This window comes from Thamnophis sirtalis, unplaced genomic scaffold (assembly GCF_051295495.1).
Source record: "Thamnophis sirtalis isolate CommonGarterSnake01/CBP01778 unplaced genomic scaffold, rThaSir2_p1.2 scaffold_8, whole genome shotgun sequence".
In the NCBI taxonomy this organism is placed as follows: domain Eukaryota; kingdom Metazoa; phylum Chordata; class Lepidosauria; order Squamata; family Natricidae; genus Thamnophis; species Thamnophis sirtalis.
This window is the reverse complement of record NW_028261388.1, coordinates 84,497,558-84,518,169: the sequence shown is the minus strand read 5'-3', so window position 1 is coordinate 84,518,169 and position 20,612 is coordinate 84,497,558.

Below are 20,612 nucleotides of genomic sequence, written 5' to 3'. Positions count from 1 at the left end.
TGTGTGTGTGCATGCACACATACACCTACAATGTTTAGAGAAAGTTGCAATAGAAGCGAGAGATGGAAGAAATAGTGTTGTAAATATGTTGTTGATCAAAACTGACCAAGAATATATTCATCAGGAAATTGGGATCTACTGGTGCATCATGTTCCATGAATTCATGCAACAATCCCAATAATTTCTAACCAGGCAGGGGAAATCTAAGAAGATTGCCTCCTGATGTAGAAGGGAAACTGCATCCATCACCATCATGCTCTGTTCCACCCAGGGCCAGATTTAGATGAAAAGAGGCCCTAGGCTATTCCACTTATGAGGCCATTTCACCTCTCATTTTTAAGTTTGTAAATTACATAAGAGAGAATAAAATACATCATTACTGTGATATATATCAATATATATCAATATATATAGCTGGCCTCCCGACGGAGGGCAGCTCTGCTCTGCGGCAAAGGCAGCGAGGCCAGCCGCCTCCCCTGTTGCGCTCAGCTGCCCGGCTCGGCCCCCTCGCCCTCACCTGCCTGGCCGCTGGTGGGCTCCGCGTCGACAGGGTGGCTACTGGGAGCGGCCGTGCCTCTCGCCCGACCGCCGGTGCCGGGAATGTGGGCGGGCCCCCCAACTGCCGTGGCGCTGGAACGATCTTAACCAATACATTTTTATGTTTGTTTATTAGTCCTATGCGTAGAATTTCTCCTTATTTTCGGTTCAGTGTTTTAGTGTTCACTGTTTTTAGAATAGTGTAATTTTAATTTTGCTAACAATTTGAATGTAGGCCCCTCTTGATCTTGAGGCCCTAGGCTGAAGCCTAGTTAGCCTATAGGAAAATCCGGCCCTGGTTCCACCATGTCTGCTCCTTGTTCTTCCCACCTATGTCTGATTCTGAGTCAGTCCTCAAAACAACAGAATTAGACCTAAAGTGAGCTTCAAGAGCTCCAAGTGGCCAGGAGATCCCTATTGTTGCAGCAAGAAAGCATCACCCTCCAATTCTCTACAGTATCGACATAGCATAGTTTTCAGAGCATTTGCCTCTCAATCCTCATGCCCCACTGAAAAGGCATCATGATTCATAGGACTCTTCAGAGTTAGCAGAGTAATGCAACAATTTAGGAAGATGGACCCACAGTGAAACAATGACACAGACAAATGATGGAAAATAAGGGCTGCAGATTTCAGTTTCAGATCTCCAATATTTTATTGGCGACCATTGGTCTTGGTAACAATTATGTAGATTAAGAAATGTGTTTATATATCGTAACAAGGAAGGATAAATCCTGTGTCCTAAACTGGTGAAAAGCAATGTAATAATAAGATAAAAGACAAGCAAGAGGATATAATTTGTTCTCCTTCAAACAGCAACGACTAAAGCAGCACTAAAGTATTTACCTTTCTTCCTTAATATTTGCCCAAATTGTTCCTGACATGACAAGAATTGAATTTCTGCCCAGTTTGATTTATTAGGATATAATTAGATGGATAAGACAGATTTTCAACTTCCCCAAACAAAATTCAAATCTTGAATGCAAAGAACCATCACCTGAATAACTCAGGGCTCTGTCTGCATAATAAAACCCTAGATGCTTTTTAAATACCCAGAAAATGTAACGAGGACCTCATAGAATTAATAAGAAAGTTTTTCTGCTATTAGTTATAATAGTTACTGAAGCGCCTTCAGCAAAACAGTTCCCCTTTGCAAAACAGAATCCAGTAATTTCAAAACCAAAACAATATGGCAGCAAAGTTTCTGTTTGGCAGAAACAAGGTCTGGATTTTCAAATAAATTCATTTGAAGTATGTTAAATAAGGTTCTCTTATTTATCTTTTTTAAATTTATTTATTCAATTTAGAAGTTACCAAATTTTTAGCAGGTTTGGGAAAATTATCTTTTTTAAAAAAGGGTAAGAACAGTGCAAAGCACAGAAATCTTGAGCAGCACAAATGCAAATATATAAACAAAGAAAACCCTACTTAACTGCGGATCAACCATCAACTTGTCCCAAAGCTTAGGACAATAAAAAGATTTTCAATAGCATTCTAACATCATCAAGGTGGAATTTATCTGGATTAATACAATACAATGCAATAGCAGAGTTGGAAGGGACCTTGGAGGTCTTCTAGTCCAACCCCCTGCCTAGGCAGGAAACCCTATATCGTTTCCGACAAATGGCTATCGAACATCTTCTTAAAGACTTCCAATGTTGGGGCATTCACAACCTCTGGTTGCAAGCTGTTCCACTGATTAATTGTTCTAATTGTCAGGAAATTTCTCCTTCTAAGTTGCTTCTCTCCTTGATCAGTTTCCAAAGAATCATAGTATGATTTGCATATTGCAACACTGGAATGGGTTTATAGAATAATTTTTCATATATTTTATATCTTTTCCTCTTGAACATACATTGACTTACAATTTGGCATCCTTAATTCATATATGGCTCAGAAAATATATGGAAATCGAGGGAATCTTTCTGCACAGAGACAAAAAAAATAGATTTAATTACTTTTTAAGAATCCTTTTGACACCACTGTCTCCAACTTTCTCAGTGGTGTGATGTGGATAATATTCTCAACTGTATGCATTCCCTTTCGCATTATTTCTTTCTATAAAGTTCAAATGCCTTCCAATTTCAAGGGTTTAAAGTTATATTTTGCAAAATGCATTTACTAAGTTCAAATGAAATCATGTCTCTTTACTGTTTGGAGATCGATTTTAAAAGATTTTAAATGTTCAAGTTTTAGAATTTATCATAAATTATCACTTGAACAAATGGATGATGTGGGTAGAGATGGGCTATGAACTGCACAATACTAGCACAGGTATTTTTGGACAAAACTGTCCAAACCACTAATTACCGCTATCACTTTATGGAATTTAGTTTTCCTCATTATAAATAGCTTGACATCAAGTTCAGACTCCAAGTTCAAAGTTCCAGTTAATATTCTAAATGCTTGCCAGCTTGCATTCTGCCAGCACTCACGCAGAGATGTCTTGTTTCTGCTAGCTCTATCTGTTCTGTAATCTGAATGCAGTTGCTCCATGAAATCAGTCTGATGTATGATTATGTCATTGAAACTGTATCATAGCAATCAAGAACATGAAATGGTCTTCCATGAAAGCGATTCTGGGACACAAGACAAGGACACCCATATTTTTCTAGGAAATATGGAACTGCCTTCTGCTAAGTAAAATCATGGCTCAATTCAGTCCAAGTTGAAGTTTTTCCCCAGAACTACTTGTAGAACACTTTTGCAATAATGATTATACAACACATGAAACTCCAACATATAAAAGACATGCTCTTTCATGAATCATTATCCAGTTCTTCTGGTATGGTAGCTGCAAGTCAATTTAAAACTAGCTTGCATTTATATAGGGTAATTATTGTTGTTATATTTCTAAACTGTCCCGTTAGTGAAGCTTGTAATCTCAAGAGTGATTGAATGGCTGATGTGGCATATGTGATAGTCATACAGTTGAACACATGTTTCAATGTATTTTGCACTATTTTTTGGTATAATATATAATATCAAATCCTGTATATTGATACAAATTAGTTATTATTCATTTTGTCACTTGCATACAATACTTGTTTTCTTGCAGATTGGGATCATCAACTGCATTTCTTTCTTTCTTTTCATTGTTATGAAGAGCCATGGTGGCACGGTGGCATGGTGGTTAGAATGCAGTACTGCAGGCTACTTCTGCTGCATGCCAGCTGCCAGCAGTTCAGCAGTTCAATTCTCACCGGCTCAAGGTTGACTCAGCTTTCCATCCTTCCGAGGTCAGTAAAATGAGGACCCAGATTGTTGGGGCGATATGCTGACTCTGTAAACTGCTTAGAGATGGCTATAAAGCACTGTATAAGTCTATTTACTATATTTGACATTACCCTCACTTGTTCATTCTCCTGTAAGTCATTTAGGATTCTGAATAAGGCATCTCTTGCTATAATCAGTTATTCATCATTTTAAGGGGAAAGGTTTGGAACAATTCCTTTATTATGCAAAATTACAATTTCAGTGTCCTAACAGGACCCATTCCCACATCTAAAGTGTGATTTTTATGCATAGACACCACAAAAAAAAAAATCCTGAAGTTGCAAATAATAACAAAGGCACGGCATAAGCTTTCTCTTTAGCTAAAATCCACATATAGCCTAAGAAAAATGTATTATGCACAAAGAGACTGCAAATTGTCAAAGTATGAAGAACTTCATATTGCCAGATGTTTCAGGAATCAGACAGAGATTTCAGACACATAATTAAGGCTGTGATAAAAAATAAATCTCCCTCAATTGTTTTCAGGTGCCTCTTGATTCTCCTTTGTAAATTACTAGTTTATATAGGAAATGATGCCATACATTTTCTCCCTGTTTATACATGGGAGATGGGACAAGAAAGGCTTCTTGGAGAACGCCTGGAGAGGGGGCTGCATTACACCTGTGGGATGTGGCTGATGACTGTTTGTTCCAAGTTCCAGTCTTAGATTCTTCTAATGTCTTTTGTACATCTATAGTGCAGACCAGTGGTGGGTTTCAATTTTTTTTAGAACCTATTCTGTAGGTGTGGCCTGTTTTGTGGGAGTGGCTCAGCGGTCATGTGACCAGGTGGGTGTAGCCAACTTGGAAAGTGTGGTGAAACTCGCTTAACAACACTTTTTGCTTAGCAACCAAAATTTTGGACTCAATTGTGGTCATAAGTTTTTCTTAGGCTATATGTGGATTTTAGCTAAAGAGAAAGCTTATGCCATGCCTTTGTTATTATTTGCAACTTCAGGATTTTTTTTTCCTGTGGTGTCTATGCATAAAAATCACACTTTAGATGTGGGAATGGGTCCTGTTAGGACACTGCAATCCAGTGGCCACATGAACTCTTTTGGGAGAACCCCTGGAGTGAAGAACAGCTGCTTCTAGAATTTCATATATAGCAGCCAACAAATGTAGTTAGGTGGTTTTTGTACATTTTGCAAAGTATAACAAAAATCTCTGTATGCAAGGAGGAGAGGGGGAGAAAGAGGGAGAGAGAAGGAGGGGGAGAGGGAGGGAGGGAGAGGGAGAAAGGGAGAGAGGGATGGATGGAGGGAGGGAGAGAGGGAGGGAGAGGGAGAGAGAAGAAGGGGGAGAGGGAGGGAGGGAGAAGAAGGGGAGAGGGAGAGGGAGGGAGAGGGAGGGAGAGGGAGAGAGAAGAAGAGGGAGAGGGAGAGGGAGGGAGGGAGAGAGAAGAAGGGGGAGAGGGAGAGGGAGGGAGGGAGAGAGAAGAAGGGGAGAGGGAGGGAGAGGGAGAAAGGGATGGATGGATGGAGACAGGACAGAGGGACAGAGGGGGAGAGAGAAGAAGGGGGAGAGGGAGAGGGAAGGAGGGAGAGGGAGAAAGGGGGAGAGAGATGGAGGGATGGAGGGATGGAGAGAGAGAGGGAGAGAGGGGGAGGGGAGAGAGAGAGAGAGAGAGAGAGAGAGAGAGAGAGAGAGAGAGAGAGAGAGAGAGAGAGAGAGAGAAGATTTGCATCTCCCGTAATAAGGATAAGGACTAAATGTGGTAGAGAGGCCATAGAAGAAATATTGACTTATCACCAGAAGACTCTAGTTAGTTATGTTTATTCTGTAAATTAGCAGAATTTTTTTTTGCATGCGTGGGCACACACAGAGAGAAATAGATTATATAGCTGGAGAGAGAGAGAGAGAGAGAGAGACAGACAGACAGACAGACAGACAGACATGATAGAGATGCAGATAAATGGATATAGATATAGGAAACTCCTTGCTCAGGAAACCTTATACCATTTCAGACAAATGCTTGTCCAATCTCTTCTTAAAAACTTCCTGTGTTGGAGCATTCACAACTTCAAGAGGCAAGCTGCTCCACTGATTCATTGTTCTAACTGTCAGGAAAGTTAGCATATATAGCAGAAAGTTTGGCTGCAAATAATCATGTAGCTCTGATCACCTGCTGGCCTTCTAATATTTGGAGATTTTTGTGCAGCTGTTCTTTAGAATTCCAAAACATATGGATTGAAAAATTAAATCCATATTTTAAAAGGTCTAATTTATTTCCACGGTTTTTTATCTCTACTGAAACTGATGAAAACTCACCTTTCAAAGCAAGGGAAACAGAGAGGAGAAATGAGAAGGATTGTTTTGGCACAGAACTAGAACAGCTGGAATCTGAAAATTTATGAATACTAAAATCCTGGATTTCAGAACTGTTTTATCAGGCAATTCACCAAAGCAAGCAAGACTCATTGCTAGGATACAGTGAATTGTTTAAATGCAAAAGGAGGGGGGAGGGAGGGAGAAAAAAAGAATCTGATGCAAAAATACGTAAGAACATGCTCTGGTGGATTCAATGAAACTTATTTTTAAATGTATAACTTACCCTATATATCCTTCCTTCCTTCCTTCCTTCCTTCCTTCCTTCCTTCCTTCCTTCCTTCCTTCCTTCCTTCCTTCCTTCCTTCCTTCCTTCCTTCTTTTCTATTCTAAATGATGAAAATCCCTCCTCCTCTTCTTCTTCTCCTCCCCTTCCTCTCCTCCTCCTCCTCCTCCACCACCACCACCACCACCTCTTTTCACTGATTTCAGATAGGTCTAACACTAGAGTTTGCAGAACTGGATTAACACTTTCTGAATCTCTGCTACTATATAATCATTATCTTTTCTTTCCAGAGCTGATCTATAAGTCCTGCTAAAACCTACAAGTCAATCATAATATGTTTTTTTTTTGAAGTGGTATCCCAGAGATTTGCTTCTGGGTAAATATGCTTAGGCTACAAACAAGTGCAGAATTACATTCCATGCATTGCAGTTTTAAATTCAAATAATCTTGTTTTCTCCACTCTAAAATATTTTAAACTCTGCCAACAATTGGAAACTGAATACCATGAAAACAGGATTCAAATTTCTAGCGTGATTAGGCCAGCACTACATCTGATCAGCATTAAAACAAAGTAGATTATCACAAATTACATACTACTTGCTTTGCATATTTTCATCCTATCTTAGAAAATAGGTGTTTTTTTTCAAAGAATCAGGAGCATAGCTAAGAATATATATTAGCCCAGATTGTTTAGCAGCTGTTAGCAGTTTATTCTTTCAAGCAATCAAACTTTTAAACATGCACAATCTCAGATTCAGATCAATGTCTGTAAAAAGGAATTTGATTAAGAGTTTGATTGTGTGACATCAACTTAATGTTGATTACTAGCAATGAAATAGATCTTCAGGATTGATTGTCCCCAATTTGGTTCTTCAGGTCTCGCAATGATGCACCCAGTTCTATTCTAATGGACTAATTCCAGTTTGTGGCCTATTCTCCTTCCTTACAGTTCAGTGAATTAGGGAGGTGTCTGGCTGGCTGCTTCTGAGTATTATCTGAATGTTATGGGCTTAAAAATGTTTTACCCTTTGCTGCCTTGATAATGGAGTTTACATATTTCCAACAAGGTAATCTTTCTTATTCTCTACTCTTTAATAAGAATTAACCGTTTCTGTGAGGCACCTTAGTGAGTGAGGGATATCATTCTGGAGTAAGATTTTTAAATACATAAATAAGAAAATATTTTAATAACACTTTGTTATTACTTTTGTCTTAAAAGATAAGTTATGTCATGGTTGCAAACTGTGAAAATTGATTATTTTTATTCATAATCTTTAGGCTGGGTTAGGCATTTTTATCCACCTCTTGATTCCTTCTCAAGAACCTAGAATATGCACCTGGTGTTTTGATAGCGCTAAAGGTATTATCTATGTACGCTATTCCAGGTAAAGCTACATTTTCCAATTGACCAGATGATTTTGTTAATGATAGTGGTTCAAATGGTTTTCCAGTTGTTATGGAATTGCACCCAAGGCACCGACTGTATCATTATTAGGACTATCTTCAATTTCTTTTGTCATATTTGTTCTACTTCTATTTCCAGATATTGGAATTTGATTATTTTCTTCAGTTCTTTTTGTTTGATTCTGCTGTCTTCAGACAATGCAACATTTATTATTATCATTATTATTTATATCTGTTAAATATCCCATTCCAAAAGATTTGTGAGGGATTATGGATAAAAAGTATCAGATATTGCTTTAATTATTGTAATTGTTAGTATTAGAAATAATTATAATATAAATATTATTATATTATTATTTATAATATTTTTTAGAAATAATTATAATAATGGGCAAAAGTGAAAAATCCAGTCTTGACTGTGCAATGAACAATATCATAATAAATGATAATTATTATTATTTTAACTATTTCTCAAATTAGTTAAAGACATTTAAAATGTAGTCTTACTCTCAATATTAAGAACTGAATACAGGAGATATGTAATTTATCTGTCTTTGAAAAGGAAAGTTTACTTACCGATGAAAATGACGTTAGGTGTTTTCATTTAGCAGTGATTTTATGACATTTTACAAAAAAACAGATATTTTTATTTATTTTCCATAATCTAGAAATTTCAAAATAGTGTTTAATATCTGATAGCTATAAGATATGCCTACGTATTTTATAACACAGTTGTCCTTTTTTTCTTATCTTTGTTTAGTTTGTATTTTTTTTAGTGGGGAGTGGGGGTGGCAATTGTTGTCAGGTTTTTTTTGTCTATTTGTAAAACTTGTTAAATTAAATCAAATGTAAATGAAATGAAACAATGCCATTCTTTGGTTTTCATTTCCTGAGTAGTAAATACCACTATCTCCAGACTGAAAGCATCCAATTCCAATGCATTTAAATTCGCTGATGCCTAAGATATCAATGTGTAGTTGATTTATTTAATCTTTCTCTCTGTTGACCTTGAGTTCCAGGTGCCCAATGGAATTCTGTCTTTACACTTTCAGAGTCTTCTTTCCTGTATGGTATAGCATCAGCAACCACATGTCACAATTTTTCTGCATCATATATACCATTATTCCTGGCTCTTTGTTAATGGGATGTTGAATTCATCTCACCTGAGAGGCCCATCATTTGGTACTCTATGATAAATCACTTTATCTTGTCTCTCCATGTGGTTTCCTTGGTGAAATATAAGACTGGTTTGCCATTGATTTCTTCCGTGCAATATAAACAGTACATTTCCTGTGTGATCATCGACTTCCAGAATCTTCTTCTATCACTGCTGTCTGATTCAGGTCCCTGCTTGTTTAAGCTGGGCAGCTACGATGACCTTCGCAGTCCCCCATCATGATGTAGTGCTGAAAAATACTCATAAGGCTATGCTAAATTCTTTCTAGCACATAATTAATCGTTGTAATCATTAAAATGCTACTGTTTGAATAAAGTTTAAAAGCACCCAGTAGACATTCTTAAGTAGGTCACATACCTAGCTAACAAAACAAAACAACTCTACAATGTTTGTTGTAACTAGAATGTGCTTATTTTCTTTACACACCAGTGGTGGGATACCACTGGTACACCCCGGTATGGGCATACCAGTATCTGCTGGGAGCACCAGGTACTGATCGGGACTTCGTGCATGTGCACAGAGCATATGGCACTTGTGTGACGCTCTGCCGAGCAGCTGGAGTGTCGCAGGCGGTAAGTACCAATGGTGGGTTTCAAAAATTGTTTGAACCTACTCTGTGGGTGTGGCCTCCTTTGTGGGAGTGGCTTGCCACCCATGTGACTGGATGGGAGTGGCTTGCCACCCATGTGACCGGATATGAAGATGCTGACAACACTTGTCAGAACCACCTTAAATTACCTATAATTTATAAAGACTATAAAAAAGACCGCCTGTTCCATGCCCTTCTTGCAGAAGTCAACGCTTGGACTAAAGAGAAACGAACTTGGCAGGCTGGATTGCTGCCAGAGTTTGTCTGAATTGCTGCCAAGGTTTGTCGGCCTTGCTGCCAAAGTCCTTATCTGTTTGTTTACTTGGCTTTCAGCCACTGAGAGTCTGGTCTTGCTATTAAAGGACATCCTCATTAAGCGTGTCTCGGCTTTCGTTACTGGACGGAGGAGGGGGTCGGAACAGATTACCAAAACTGTATTTGTAAAAGATGACTTCCTCAGTTTCTACTTGGGGGCAGGGAGACTGGGCCTGTTTTAAGATCATGTTTCTCCATTTCCTCCTTTTGGGAAATATAATATCTTGTCTTTTTAATATTCCTCAACATATTTCATTCTTCTAGCAGGGCGTGGGGGGCTTCCCACAGTCACTATTTCCCCCCATTCCTTGAGTACATGTGAGAAACACAACCTCAGAGTGGTGCTGTTTGCTAGAACTCCATATATATGTCTAGAAGGCAAGGAGCATCCCTATGTTGGAATCAAGAAAGTGGGGTTAAAAACTTCCCTCAGGCCTTTGAATCAGTTCTGGAGCGAATCTCCTTCATGTCATTGGCATAAACTCCAGGAATTCTTTGCTCACGATGGGACTGCAAGGCTGCAGTGGATATAGGAGGGTATAAAACGGGAATATATTCATAAATTCACAAGGACATTGTAACAGTGATCATTTTTAAAGATGATAAAATATTAAAAGTATACAAGCTCTACAAACCTTCAGATTTTACAGGCCAGCATGATTAATCTTCTAATTGATGGTTCATAATCTATTTTTAAAAAAGTGACTGCAGAGTTGTCAGAACAGAGAGGGTTCCCCCACTCTAAATACAGCAAATTCTGAATATAACAAATCTCAGTTTTACAGGCTCTGAGTGGAACCGACTAAAATTCACATGTTTGCTTCTGTGTATTCATAAAACCAAGCCATCTATTTAACGTATGCATGAATTGTATACAGTACATTAAAAACATGATGGATAAAATCCAGTTTGTTGTGTGTGAAATATACAAAAGATGCAAACATAGTATGAGTCACTTTGGTCCAGTGGTTAATAGCAATAGCAATAGCAATAGCAGTTAGACTTATATACCGCTTCATAGGGCTTTCAGCCCCCTCTAAGCAGTTTACAGAGTCAGCATATCACCCCCACAATATGGGTCCTCATTTCACCCACCTCGGAAGGATGGAAGGCTGAGTCAACCTTGAGCCGGTGAGATTAGAACAGCTGAACTGCAGATAACAGTCAGCTGAAGTGGCTGCAGTACTGCACCCTAACCACTCCGCCACCTCGGCTCGCTCGGTTAAGGCTAGTTGTACACTAGAAACCAAGAGACTCTGAGTTCTAGTCTCAGCTGAATGACCTTGGACCATTCACTCTCTCAGACCAACTCACCTCACAGGATTGTTGTTGTGGGGAAAATAGGAGGAAGAAGGTGTGTTGGTTCGCCAACTTGAGTTGTTTGTAAAAATAATAAAGGTTACAAATAGATAAATAAACAAACCAGGTAGATTTAATGAATTTCTGCTTTAATGGACATGCCTTCCCCATCCTTTTATTCCACTAAAGTGGATTAACGATCCCTGCATCGTAACCAAAATGCATCTTGGAGAATTGGCACACCAGTGGTGGGATTCAGCCAGTTTGCACCTATTCGGGAGAACCGGTTGGTAACTTTCTAACCAGTTCGGAGAACCGGTTGTTGGAAAAAATCTTTCTTTTTTTTTTCCACTTTACAGGGCTAATCCTGTAAGGAAAGCAGGAAGGAAACATTTTGGTGTTGTTTCTAGCCTAATCTTTATTGCCCTGCTTACAGAAACTGCCTCTCCGGTTAACCCTTATTACCATTGTAACAACTAAGGTGAAGTTCCCCATCGACCTGAGTGACATTGACTTGGCCACGCCCTCATGATCACATGACCACTGAGCCCCGCCTACCCAGCTACTCATTAGGGCAGAGAACTAGTTGGTAAATTATTTGAATCCCACTACTGTGGCACACACATAATAGTTCTGTTTTCTATTGCTATGTTCTGAAATTCTGTTACCGAGCTCTGCTAAACTAGTGTTATTTGGAATGGAATAGTAAGAGATGTCTTTTTATAATCCCACTCTACCAACTGGAAGAAAAAAACAACAAATTTAGTCTAGCACTGACATCTGAGTTCAGAAATGTCAAGGGTAAAAACAGAGCAAAGAGGGCCTTATTATGAATCTAAATATGTTACAAATGTTCTTCCTCTCTGGGTGCGCAGATTCATAGGTCTAAACAGGAGGCTTCTGCTACCAAAGGGACAAGGTTTTTTTGTGTGTTTGATTTTTATTTGTTCATTTTGCCATTTTATATGCACTTAATTGTTGTTTACTGATGCCACCCTCAGTTCTGTGTTGAGTGAGCAGCTATATAAACCGAACCAATGAAGATATATAATCATATATAAATGAAATGCCAATCTATTGATTTGGCCAGGGCAGAAGATCAAAGTTGCTAGCAATTACATCGTTTATACTCTGTTATAGTTTTTTTTTTTTTAATAAATAAACTATTAACATTTTTTTATAAACTCTAGATAGGCATTTGGCTGCCATGGTATCTTTCTTTTGTCTTCTGTATTTTAGAGCTTCGTGTCTAAAAGGTTTTTGGTTCAAGTTATGAAATTCATTTCAAAAGACAACAACAACAACAACAAAACATAGAGGAAATCAGCAAGGCAGTCACTACAAAAATGGAGTGTAGTAATTGCAAAAACAAAAATATTGCATAACATAGAGTCTATTACCATCTTTCAAAACAGATAAGTATTAACTCTGAAAAAAAGAGATAAATAAATGTTTGAATAGAAGGTACGTTCTTCCCACACACTTTGTCTTTCTAGACATATTTGCTTTTTCAACCCCATGGATCGGAACACCAAGGTTACACATGCCTGCCTTCTCACTGCTTTACGTCTCCTTGACGGACAGACTCTTTAATTGGTACAAATAAACAAACAGACATTGCTCTCATAGCTTAGGATAATAATTAAACACAAACATTTCGGTATTCTCGAATTAAGATTTCATGCTTTTATTCTTTTGACGCTGAAATGTAGCTATGGAACTGCTGTTTCTACGAAGCGATTTATAAACACAAATGCCTCAATGCATAAGAAGTAACAGGCAGGGAAACATACTAAGGTTATTTCTATATCAATGTGTCCCACCATTTTGGATCTCTTGGAGTGTGATTGAGTTGACATTGTTGATGGTTTTTTCAGTGGTTTATTTTTTCTTCGTAGGCATTAACTTCCCTCTACTCTTGGGCTCAAGAGTTCTTTCTCTCTATAGATAGTAGAAATACACCGAAGGGAGGAGCAGAAGGAAAGAAGAAAGAGGGGTAGAGAGGGTGGGAGAGAGGATCGGAGGGAGGGTGAGATGGAAGGGAGGGAGTGTATTGGGAGAGAGGAGTGATAGAGGGGGAGGGGAAGTAGGGTAGAGGGGAATGTTGGAGGGGAGAAAGGAAAGTTGGAGGGGGGTGAAAGAAAGGGTGTATGGAGGGTTGAAGTGGTATATTGGGTTTCTATTTTGGGGGGTATTGTTGATAAGGATGGCTGTGTTTATTGCTCAATGTTATATGGCCCCGGTTATGCACAGTATACATGTGACCGTATGAAATGAAAATGAAAATAAAACATATTTACAGGAAAAAAAAGGAAAACAAAAAAAAGAGTTCTTTCTCTCTGAGGATCAGTGTCCCAAAGGCTGTATTTTTGTGTATCCATTACTTGAAATTTTATCTCTTCCATTTCAGCAATCCAGACAACTGTAGCAATTTGCAAACATGGTCACAACATTCGGGAACGGAATCCAGTTTGAAATTGCTGTACTGTTATCATTTCACATTCATTGTTTACAGGAGCTTCGAAATGAAATGAAGAATGGTGATGTCAACTAAGAAGCTTTTGTAGGATTTCAGTGCTTTTATTTACATCATTTTGCTGTCAAGTCTTGCCTTGCAAAGTTTTCCATTTAAGAAACATTTCAGGTTTCTTTTCTTTGTACACCTACATGTGCTGGAAAATAAAGAGGAAGATTAGCAATTTCTTCTTCACAGAAACGGCAAAAGAATTAATCGAATTGTTGTTGCTCGATGACCAGCAATACCATAACTTAGGCAGCAGGATGCTGATTGGATGGTTATTCTTTGACTTTCCAATTGGTTAGGTTGATGGAAATAAAGTAAATCCTCTATAATTACCCCTGTTGTATCACTGTTGCACAAACTACACTAGTTTGCTCCCTGGATGCATTTCAAGGTATTGGTTATCACCTTTAAAGCTCTTTCATGGCCAGAGGTGATTCTGACAGGTTCTGGAGAACCGATAGCAGAAATTTTGAGTAGTTTGGAGAATTGGCAAATAGGCTGGCCCCGCCCCTGCTGCCTCCCAGCTGATCTTCTTTTGTTGCCCTGAACAGGAGAACAGAGCTGGAAAACAGATTAGTGGGATGGGGAGGGAATGGGGATTTTGCAGTATTCTTCCCCTGCCACGCCCACAAAGCCACACCCATAAAACCATGCCCATAAAGCCACGCCCACAGAATAATAATAAAAATTAAATCTCAGCACTGCCCCAGACTATCTGAGGCTGTCATATTTTCTCTGTTTTGAAGACAGCAGAAATTAGTATGATTGTGGGACAGATTCAAATTACTTTAGGAGGGAATTCCAGCAGAGATGGGTTCCTACCAGTTCGCACCTGTTCGGTAGAACCGGTTCGTCAAATCTACCGAACCGGTTAGAAGAGGTTCCACCAGTGGACCCGGAAAGCAGGCCACACCTACAGAAGAGGTTCCAAACTTTTTTGAAACCCACCACTGGTCCTTGGATATGATTATTCTGCACTATCATGCTCCTATTTATAAAACTCAGTGTCTCTGTGAAAGGCAAGGATGACTACTGCGTTTGTGGTGCAATCAGAACATTGCGTGTGTTGAAGTTGTTTTAACGCAAACCAAAGATGCCTTTTAAAAAACAAGTTTGCATCATATTCTCATGGATGCCAGTGCTGTGTGCGAGGTAATTCAAGGTGGTTCTGACAAGTGTCGTTGGCATCTTCATATCCGGTCACATCAGCGGCAAGCCACTCCCATCCGGTCACATGGGCGGCAAGTCACTCCCACAAAGGAGGCCACACCCACAGAGTAGGTTCGAACAATTTTTGAAACCCACCACTGGAGGGATTCCAGGGTGAATGAGCTGTGGAGAATTGCCCTAAGTATAGTTTTTCATGTTACATAGAGCTCATCCGCACAGCTACTTTCCCCAGGCTGAGGGACACACTACATCATTCACTCAGTACATGGAATCTAGCAGAGGCACCGTCTTGTTGCTAGCCTACTATCGAGATTGACCTGAAAATATTTCGTATTATTTTCTTCAGAGGCACTAGGAGCTTCAGCCACGCTGTGGAAAGGAAGAGGAGGTTTCAGAGGAACATTTTTTTTTCTGTTTGCATTCTTTTCTCCCATCTCAAAGACCAGAGCAAAGCCTTTTATTATTGCTGTGTGGGTGAGCCTTTAATAAATACCATGAAATTCAATGGGAACTTTCTTCAAGGTAATTGTTTTTAAGACTATAGACCAAAACTTTTTTCTTCATCTGATCCTGTTAGCCTTTTATGTCACAGCACAGAATTGAAGCCCGTATGAAGTTTTAATCAGAGAATGTTGAAATTGTTTTTTCTCTGGACTTTCTCACATTAAATATAAATTGTGGACACCCATATATGTGTAGATGTGCTTACTTTTTTTTATTTCGGCTCTCTTGATTCGGAAATAAATCATGCTTTGTTGATATCGCTGAGGATAATGGGTCAAGTGTTTCATAACCAGATAGCAAATACATCGACATGCTTTTACACATATTAGTCATTATAATGGTTTAATTTGCCACCTGGTGTTTGGGATTTCCTGACAATTGTCCCGATCTCTGGTGGCATTTTGGAGGATCACAATTTGCTAAGGGATTACATCACCATGTAGATCTTGCCCAACAAAGCTTATGGAACAGATGGAGCTTATTGTTCCAGTTTTTTTTTTAAAAAAGGACAGCTTGTGAAAGTGAGCCATAAACTGTAAATAGAATAGAATAGAATAGAACGGAACAGAACAAAACAGAACATAACAGAATACTTTATTTGATCAAGTGTGGTTAGAAATACAAAGAATTTGTGTCCAGTGCAGAAGCTGTCAATGTATATGTAATGCAATAGGGTAATACTAATTATAATGATACCAATAGGAGTGGGTAGTAGAGAAGATGAGAATGATAATACTACTACTACAGCCGTACAATTTGGGCGAATATACTTAGGCATAAAACAGTAATGTGGGGATTAGGTGTTCAGCAGAGTGATGGTACGGGTGTGTGTGTGTGTGTGTGTGTGTGTGTGTGTGTTTGTGGGAACTATCCCTGTATCTAGTTGTTTTGGCGTGTAATGTCCTATAGTGGCATCCCAAGGGGAGGAGTTGAAACAGATCATGTCCAGGATGTGTGGCAGTGGTGGGTTTCAAAAATTGTTCGAACCTACTCTGTGGGTGTGGCCTCCTTTGTGGGAGTGGCTTGCCACCCATGTGACCGGATGGGAGTGGCTTGCCGCCCATGTGCCCGGATATGAAGATGCCGACAACACTTGTCAGAACCACCTTAAATTACCTCCCACACAGCACTGGCATGCATAAGAATAGGATGTAAACTTGTTTTTTAAAAGGCATCTTTGGTTTGCGTTAAAACAACTTCAACACACGCAATGTTCTGATTGCACCACAAACGCAGTAGTCATCCTTACCTTTCACAGAGGCACTTATGAGTTTTATAAATAGGAGCATGATAGTGTAGAATAATCATATCCAAGGACCAGTGGTGGGTTTCAAAAAAATTTGGACCCTCTTCTGTAGGTGTGGCCTGCTTTCCGGGTCCACTGGTGGAACCTCTTCTAACCGGTTCGGTAGATTTGACGAACCGGTTCTACCGAATAGGTGCAAACTGATAGGAACCCACCTCTGATGTGTGGGATTTGTAGTTATTTTCTCAGCCCCCTTTGTCACTTGTGAAATATACAGGTCCTCTATGGAAATCAGCCCGGTTGCAATCGTTTTTCTGCAGTCCTAACTACCTGTACCTGCCCTGTTTAGTTGCTCTACCAAACCATTATGCTACAAATGACAGACTCAATAATTCCTCTGTAGAACTGTATCAGCAACTCCTGCGGCAGCCTGAACTTTCTGAGTTAATGCAGGAAGAAGAGTCTTTGTTGTGCCTTGATGGTGGTTCTAATGTTAGGTGTCCATTTCAAATCCTGGAAGAACCCCAAAACTTGAAGGATTCTACTCTGCTGTGAATATAGTAAGAAGTGGTAGAATAGGAGGCCTCCTTCTCAAGTCCACTCTCATCTTCACAGTTTTAAGCAACAGAACCAACACTTCTCCCAATTTAAATCATCCAAGGTTCTCTATAAATAAGTTTAAACTAACAATACTGAATTATATAATTGTAACTAATGTTTGCCTCATTCACATTTTATTTTGTTTTACTTCTAAGATTTTAAACCTGATGCATTTTCTTTCCTGAAGGGTTGAGTCTCGATAGCAGGCCAGCTTACAACAAGTTTGTGTGTGTTGTGGCCCACAAGAATAAATTTTCTATATATGTTATCAGAATATCACAGGGATCACCTCTAACAACTTACTGAAGCTAAATATTAAGATCATGCAAGCTCTCAAAATAACTTGGAAGGGTTTAAGACTTTGCAGCATATCAGCCTCCCTTCCCAGCTGTTTAGAAGAGAGCAAACCTTGGGGGGGGGGGGAAACCCTCTTTGCTTTAAAGAATCCCCTTATTAAAACTGATACAATACTTAAAACAGTGCCTTTCTTCTGTAAAGTGTGGGATACTTCTTCCAAATGATTTCCGAAGCAAGCATTGCTCTACTAAATATAAATTAATATAGTCCTTTTCTTATGATCACAGTTGAGCCCAAAATTTCTGTTACTGAGACTTTTATTAAGTGAGTTTTACCCCATTTTCTTATTTATTTATTTATTTATTTATTCATTCATTCATTCATTCATTCATTCATTCATTCATTCATTCATTCATTCATTTATTTATTAGACTTATATACCGCTTCATAGAGCTTTCAGCCCTCTCTAAGCGGTTTACAATTTTTTTTAGCAAATTGAGTCAGCAAATTGCCCCCACAGTCTGGGTCCTCATTTTACCCACCTCGGAAGGATGGAAGGCTGAGTCAACCTGGAGCCGGTAAGATTAGAACCGCCGAACTGCAGATAACAGTCAGCTGAAGTGGCCTGCAGTACTGCACTCTAACCACTGCGCCACCTCGGCTCTTATTGTAATGGCAAGGGTCTAACTTTTCTTTGGCTTTGTTACATATTGTCATAGTAATGTTCACATGGCAGATTGGCATAGAGAATTTGAATCTTATATTGCTTCATTGCATTGCTGTAGGAAATAAGAACTATTTGCTTTTATGTGTTGAATTAATAAAATGTATCACTGGCAATGGAATTTACTTTCAGTAGATATACCTAGGATTAAAGATTAAGCTTCTGGGTACATTTTACCATAATATTTCCCACTGAGCTTTGCAACCAAAATCATATTTTATGTTACATTTTATAGAACGACAAATAACTGTTGTTGTTTTTTTAATTCAGGCATTTCAATTAGTAATTGATCTCTAAACAAGAAAAAGAAGCAAAAAGTGAGGGAAGGAAAGATAAATAATGTGTAAGAAGAAGTGATGAAATAAACAAGTAGAGCCATATAGATTGAGGCAAAAGGACATGTGGAAAAAGAGCTGGCAAACCTAGTTTGTTAGAACTTACTTTCAGAGTTTATTTCCAATAGCGATGGAACTAGAACTTGAACATTGAAAATTAATGTTAAATAACTGTGATCTTTGGCATATTCAAAGTGCATTCCTTTCACCACTTCACAGTATCCTTAAAGGTAAAGGTAAAGGTTCCCCTTGCACATATGTGATAATCGTTCCCAACTCTAGAGGGCAGTGCTCATCTCCGTTTCAAAGCTGAAGAGACAGCGCTGTCCGAAGATGTCTCTGTGCTCATGTGGCTGGCATGACTAAATGCCAAAGTCACACGGAACACTGTTACCTTCACACCAAAGTGGTCCCTATTTTTCTACTTGCATTTTTACATGCTTTCGAACTGCTAGTTTGGTAGAAGCTGGGACAAGTGACAGGGGCTCACTCCATTACACAGCACTAGGGATTCGAACCGCCAAACGGTTGACCTTTTTGATTGACGAGCTCAGCGTCTTAGCCACTGAGCCACCCAGCCCATCTATAGCAAGGGTGGGTTGCTGCCGGTGGTACAGCCGGTTTGCTACACCCGTGCGCAGTTGCCTGTAAATTCTTCTGTGCATGCGCAGAACATTAAAAACGGAGTAAAAAACATGCCAGAAATGGCAAGGGTGACTGGGAACTGGTTTGGGGGTGTGGCCAGCCTGCCGTCCCTACCAGTTCAGTGACCCAGTCCCAGTCCCAGAGCTGAGGTGGCGCAGTGGTTAGGGTGCAGTACTGCAGGCCACTTCAGGTGACTGCTATCTGCAGTTCAGTGGTTCTAATCTCACCAGCTCAAGGTTGACTCAGCCTTCCATCCTCCCGAGGTGGGTGAAATGAGGACCCAGACTGTGGGGGCGATATATGCTGACTCTGTAAACCGCTTAGAGAGGGCTGAAAGCCCTATGAAGCGGTATATAAGTCTAACTGCTATTGCTATTGCTATTGCTACCGGTTCACCCGAACCGGTAGCAACCCACCTCTGCTCTACAGTATCCTTATCTATGTATAAAAGGCATGATGATAAGCCTTGCAATTCAAGATCTGCCTGTTACAAATTCACTTTAAGTCTAGACAGCAACTTCACAATATTCCTTATTATGGTAAATTGCATTGTATTTCTGTTTAGATGGTAGTGAACTTTCCAAATTATCCTCTCTCGTTATAAATCATTATGTCCAGGTTTTATGAAAGCAACCATTCTGTTTTGTCTTCTTTTTGGGATGAATGGGAGTCATCTTAAAACAAAATATTATGCATTAAAAACTGTAATTTGCTAGATTATGTGGATTATGTACTAGCAAGAAAAAAAAATCCAGGAATAATTCCTATACTTTTCCATATTAAGTCAGTAAAGCAGCATTGTTCAGAAGACTTGGCAGCTTTAAGATATATGGACTTCAACCAGTGGTGGGTTTCAAAAATTGTTCGAACCTACTCTGTGGGTGTGGCCTCCTTTGTGGGAGTGGCTTGCCACCCATGTGACCGGATGGGAGTGGCTTGCCGCCCATGTGACCGGATATGAAGATGCCGACGACACTTGTCAGAACCACCTTAAATTACCTCTCACACAGCACTGGCATGCATAAGAATAGGATGTAAACTTGTTTTTTAAAAGGCATCTTTGGTTTGCGTTAAAACAACTTCAACACAAGCAATGTTCTGATTGCACCACAAACGCAGTAGTCATCCTTACCTTTCACAGAGGCACTGAGTTTTATAAATATGAGCATGATAGTGTAGAATAATCATATCCAAGGACCAGTGGTGGGTTTCAAAAAAGTTTGGAACCTCTTCTGTAGGTGTGGCCTGCTTTCCGGGTCCACTGGTGGAACCTCTTCTAACCGGTTCGGTAGATTTGACGAACCGGTTCTACTGAATAGGTGCGAACTAGTAGGAACCCACCTCTGACTTCAACTCTCAGAATTCCCCAGCCATCATACTGCCCAGAGACTGCGGCTTCCAGAATTGCTAACCAATA